Source organism: Amphiprion ocellaris, chromosome 6 (genome assembly GCF_022539595.1).
Source record: "Amphiprion ocellaris isolate individual 3 ecotype Okinawa chromosome 6, ASM2253959v1, whole genome shotgun sequence".
NCBI lineage: Eukaryota > Metazoa > Chordata > Actinopteri > Pomacentridae > Amphiprion > Amphiprion ocellaris.
In genome coordinates this window covers 29,977,205-29,983,160 of record NC_072771.1, presented here as the reverse complement: position 1 = coordinate 29,983,160, position 5,956 = coordinate 29,977,205, and the positions used below count along the sequence as shown (strand labels likewise).

The window sequence follows — 5,956 nt, the reverse complement described above, 5'->3', positions numbered from 1 at the left end:
ATTAAAATTAAAATACAAAGTGTTTTTCCTTTCCATGATCAAAAAGGGATATACGAAATTTTAAAAATGCTTTGATTTTCATTTTATATTTAGAATAACAAGAAAGTAAAATCAGTAAGAGACAGAAACGAAAAAAGGTCCGTTTTTTCATTTTCTGAGACCGGAAGTGGTCATCAGCAAGTGTTGAGCCAAACGACAACAAGATTCTCAGAGGGCGGAGCCAGAGAGCAGCGATTGGTCAGACCATAGAGCTACAGAGGAGACAGCGCGCTAGCGGAGCTAGTCTTCTATCTATAGCTATGGTCGGCACGCCTGGTGGCATCTCTGGCTGCTGTTGACCTTGTTTTTGGAGTAAAACACGGTAAGGATATAAATACTTCTAAGCAGTAGCGTTGTTTTGTTATACGTTAAGTCAGCGACTTGTGAAGAATTGTGTTTTGTCGTGTTTTGTGGTGTTTGAGCGGTTGGTCCGGACACGTTAGCTAGCTAATCGGCTAAGTTAGCTAGCGGGCTAATTAGCACAGGTGGCTAACTTACCGCTGAACACCTGTGTTAGTTGCTGCCGCAGCTGTCCGTCATTATTAGAAAGTCCTTCTCAACCTGTATTTCTCTGCTGTGTATTTTATCTTTTAAAAAAGTGATTTTACTTTAAGGTTAACTGAAACCCGTTCAGCTGCACTGAAATTTAACATTCAGCTGGTTTGAATTAAACGCGCTTAACTTAACATTGTGCAACATTATCTCTCTGAATCTCCATATTTCATTAAATTACTTCTCTCTTCCACTGCTCAAGTTCAATCCAGTATATAAAATGATATTAATATTGAATAAACTAACAACCAGCCATTGTATTTATTTATTACTGCATGTATTTGTAGTAAAACATGAGTTGAAACATCCTGCTTTTGGATCTAGAACTGCACAAGCCATTCATTTTCAGTCACCTGACGAGTTAAACTCCCCTTTTTATGTGAGGTTGAAGCAGAAAGTCCTAGTTAACAAAGAAAGTTGTTTATGATTTGCGATACCTGTTATCTCTGACTGAGGCTTTAGTTTTTGTTGAGCTGATTTACACGTAGAAACTTTGTTCAGGAAGATTTCTCAGTAGCTCAGAGGACAGGCTGCTTTTTACACAACCTTGTAAGAGAATGTCTGTCAATGCTTTCAGCAGAATTTAGAAACACAACACTTCCTAAACAGATATTTTGAGGCTGTGAGGTTGAACGTTTGAGAGTATATCAGTGTGTTTGTTTGTGGTCTTTCTGTTTCTAGGTGGAAGCTGAATTAGTGAGGATGACTCCTGCTCCTGTCATCTCTAAGCTCCTCACACATCTTTACCTGCACATGAGGAAAATCACTCCTGTAGAATGCAGGTATGTTTGTCATTATTATAAAAAGATGATGCCTGGTGACCTGTCAGAAACCCATTATACAGAGTCAGCCAAAATAATGTTTACACACATCAGGAAAAGAAAAACTTTTATTCAGACATCACAAGAATAATAAAAGTTATCTTTGGCCTCTACAATTACAAGAGGTGCTCAAAGTGGTGGCCACTGGCTTCCAGACATTTCTGTTGTGTTGTAGACGTCACTTGTTGATTCTCCATTCATGAGGGTAATGCCATCTGTTGGGAAAACATCGTACAACAGGACACAGAGTTATCGTGATTTGATCAAACTTAGAAAGAGGTATCTATATGTATAGAAGTACTTATACAAATGAAATATCTATAAAAAATGTTCTTTTCCTGATGTGTGTATACATTATTTTGGCTGACTCTGACTCTGTGAACGTATTGAGAACAAAACTGTCATTTAATTGTTGCTCTGAAAGCTTCTTTAGTTAAAACCAGCTGGTGTTCTGCTTTGAAACAAACTGCTGTTGAGGTCTGTGTTTTTAGGTTTAACCCCACAGTTTCTGAATGGGCTGAGTTTTTTTCCTGATCAATGTGGGCGTTATAATTGATTGTAACATTTACTGATCATATAATCAGCATGACAATATAACAGTATAACATTATGACCATCTGACTAATACTGTGTTGGTCCCTTTATGCTGCTAAAACTCCTCTGACCCAGTGGTTCATCAGAACCTCTGGCGATGTCCTGTGGATTCTGTGGGTTCTGTGGGTTGCAGGGTGGGTCCTACCTAGACCAGGCTGATCCTGGACCATCCCACAGATGCTCAATCAGATCTGGATGTGGGGAGTGTGGAACCCAGGTGAACAGCTTAGCTCTGTCGTGTTCCTCGGACCACTCCTGAGTAGTTTTAGTTTGTCCTGCTGAGGGAGGCAGCTGGCATCAAGGACTGCTGTTGCCATGGAGACTAGGGGGTTGTTTGTCCTGCAGTGTTTAGGTGGTGGTACATGTCAAACATCCACATGAACGTCAAGGTTTCCCAGCAGAACGTTGCATTAGAACAAGATGATGGATGTTGTTCTCTTCAGCTGTCAGTGGTCAGAATGTTGTGGCTGATCATTGGATCTGTCTGCCTTTACTCTGACATCCAGAGTTACACAAAAGTGTAGTATGTGTGCAGTGCAGAAGAGATTTGCTTTATTGTATGCATTTTTTTTTTTTTTTTAAGGGAGAGCATTTTTTTATCCACCTGAATGAAGACCCAATCTTTCCCTTCAAAGGATAGTTAATAATTACTACAGCTTCCATAGTGGTTCCATCAGAGAAAATCATATCCATATACAGATTTTTGTTAATTCCAGGGCTGGTTCAGTAAAGATTATAATAATAACTACATCAGATAATTCTTTGTCGCAGTTGGAATTTTGCAGACTGAGAGATGGTTGAGAAGGTTTGCAGTTCTTGTTTTAGCAAAATATGTTATAATAGAAGACCTTTATTGTCATTGTACATGAAATTATCTGCAAACCAGCAAAGTGCATCAGTCTGAGGTATCTAAAAATAAATAAGTAAAGAAAAATGCTTCTAAAGCCAATAATAAACAGAATATTTTGAGAAAATATTGTAAAAAGGAAAGAAAAGCTCCATTCTCACTCCTCTCACGATAAACTGTCATTAAAATTGACTTTAAATTTAGCTTCAACATGAGATAAAAATATTTACTTTCATTACTGATATTGTCAAGTTTTAATAAAGTTCCTGCTACTTTTGTAAAATGATGAAAGTGAATAAATTGTATTTCTGTCATCTGTGTTTGATTTCTGTCTTTTCTCCTGTCATCCAGATGTTCAGAGGGAGATGATGCCACATCTGGTCCAGCTGATGGAAGGTCTTGAAGTTCTCTGACTGGCCTCGACTGAAGATGGTCCTCTCACTGGATTTAAGGTTCAGATGCTCAGTAACAAACTCCACCAATGAGCCAACAGGGAAGCTTTAGGTTTATTAAATGTTGCTATGAAGGTATCGCTGTTTTTCTTCGTGAATGCAATGTGCTCCAACTGAAACTTGAATTAGAACTTAGAAGTAAATCCTTCCATCTGAGAGGATTTAGTTGCATTAATAACCTCATAACATTCTAATTTTTATTCTAGTTTTGGTTGGAAATAGAATCTCTGTATTGATTCAGGTAAAAACTGAACTTCACAGCATGTTGAAGCAAAACAACCAGATGAAAACTGTGATGGTGTTGGATTGTCAGACCGTAATGTTGCAGCTCAAAGCAGCTTTTCTAGCTCAGTTCATTCTGACATTCAGCTATGAATCAACACAGCAGATGGTGATCCATGCTGTGGAAGTCTCACATCTCCTGATTTAATGGAGCTGCTTTACACTTTTTACACTGTTTATTCACCAACACTTCATTTTATAAAAGTCCCATCTAGTTTTCATGAGGAATGTGATGTTTTAATTTCTCTGTGAATAACTGCAGTCTAATGTAACAGCTGGAATTGCAACATCTGTCCTGATATTGATCATGAAGTATTGATCAGAATACTTATGGTTAGCAGTCGTCCCTGAAGTTTTACATTAAAATCTTTACTTGTGTTGTGAACTTTAGTAAGAAGCAGAAACTTTAGCGTTGCCATGGACACGAGTGTTAAATTCTGTCCAAAATTTATGACTCTGCACTACAATATTATTTATTATTTAAATGTACATCATTATTACAATATTTAGGGTCAGACCCTACAGTATTGAGATTAAGAAATCAAATATTCTTTAAAATGTAATTACACTGAACTCATTTGGATATATTTAAGTGAGACTCTACAATATTGTAGTAAATCTATCTGAATCAAAATTTTAATCAGTTTTACTCCAAACCTTTACTGGACTGATTTAAACATTAAAAGCACTCCTTTCTAATCCTCTGCTGTACGTTCAAACCTGAGGCCTGAAATAGAAACACACAAGTATCTGATTGAAGGAACTTCTGCAGAGTCCTGGTTCCAGAACATGATGATAGAATTATAGACAAACTTTAACAAAAGCTGCCTGAGAGTTTACAGGTTTTTATGTTAGATTTCTTCAGTAATTTAATGAGAGTTATGAGCAAAAATCAAGTGTTCATTTGATGAACTTCATTTCCTAAAACATCCAGAATTGGAGCTCATATCTTTGGCAGCTGGAAAGTTTCTGCTCCTTCAAAGTTCACAAAAGGAATTGATTCCTAAAACACTCTCAATGCTGGAGAGCATTTGTGATGCTGAAGCAGTGACCACTTTTTCTGTCTCTTCTCTGGAGATGCACAATGAGGGACGTCTGCAACGACTGAGAAAGAGTCTCACCACATCCTGACATGAGGAAAAAGACTTTATTGAAGACTACAATGAGAAAAACTATCAGACAGCAGACGGCTGCATTCAAGGTGAGCTCTGAACATTTGATCTGGAACAGGAATTCAATAACAGCAGCATGAGCTTCATTTCAGTCTGGAGCTGCTGAATTCATGGATGAATCATCTGGCACTAGAGAGGAAGACCATCAAATATCCACGTCAGCTGATGGAGGTCGACGAGTCTCACCGAACAAACAGTGAAGACCTCGAATCTGATTGGACAGCCTCCTATTCAGCCACGTGTGAACAAATGCCTCTAAGCTGATTTGTTTTCTAAAATAAATATAGTGTGAATCCTAATCTATGCCTGTGTGTTTGCTTCTTTACATGGCTGTTAACAGTTTAGGCTGTTAGATTGTTCCAGATAAGACAAGTACAACATTCTTCAGAGCTGTTCTACCACGAGCCTGACAGGAAGAACTCCAACAGCTACTGAATGTTCCTGTGGTTCCCTCAAAGCTACAGGAGGAGTCCCACGAGGACGAGCTGATCCACCTGATGCCGGCCAGTTGCTGCGGTTCAAAGCCAACACCGACTACGTGGACTTCTACTGGACCACACGGAGGCCTTCAAACCGGACCAACAAGTTCAGCGACTCCCCGACTCGTGGGTCTGAGGATGCCGCCGAGCCTCGGCCCAGCCGGCTGCCTGTCTGTGGGTGTTTGAGTGCTGAGAGGTTTGTGGATGCATGTGAACATGTCTGTGTTGAAACAGCAGCTTTGGACTCAGTAACGCCGGGAAAAACCAAGAGCTCCTTTATTTGTGACTTCCACTAAAAAAAACTGATTAAGTTTGCCAGGGTTCTGACTGATTATTAAATAATGAAAATAATAGTTTAAATATTCCTTTAAGCAATCCTTTTAGGTCTACATTTCCTTTACACTGACTTCTTGGTATATGTACAAGTATTTTGGGTGGAATATAGCATTAAGCCCAATGTTCAAGGGTTCTTCTGGGAATATACCATTAAACCAACCTTTTAGGTAAATGTTCCAGGATGTTGGGTAGAATATACAATCAGATCAACCTTTTAGGTCTACATTGGAAGATTTTAGAGTAGAATATTACTCCAAACCATCCTTTAGGTCTACATTTATGGTGGAATACTACTTTACACCAAGATTTTTTTGGTCTACATTGAAGGATTTTAGGTGGAATATTCCTCTGAATGAACTTTTTAAGTTTATGTTCAAGGATG

The 5,956-nt window shown here is 38.6% G+C and overlaps 1 long non-coding RNA gene across 1 annotated transcript; it reads left to right on the top strand.

Annotated features, from left to right (window-relative positions):
* Window positions 1-258: 258 nt before the first annotated feature.
* On the top strand, window positions 259-4,553 carry LOC129349106 (uncharacterized). Its single transcript, XR_008601969.1, has 3 exons — window positions 259-361; window positions 1,273-1,373; window positions 3,205-4,553. It is a non-coding gene; the product is annotated as an uncharacterized LOC129349106 (long non-coding RNA).
* Window positions 4,554-5,956: the final 1,403 nt, after the last annotated feature.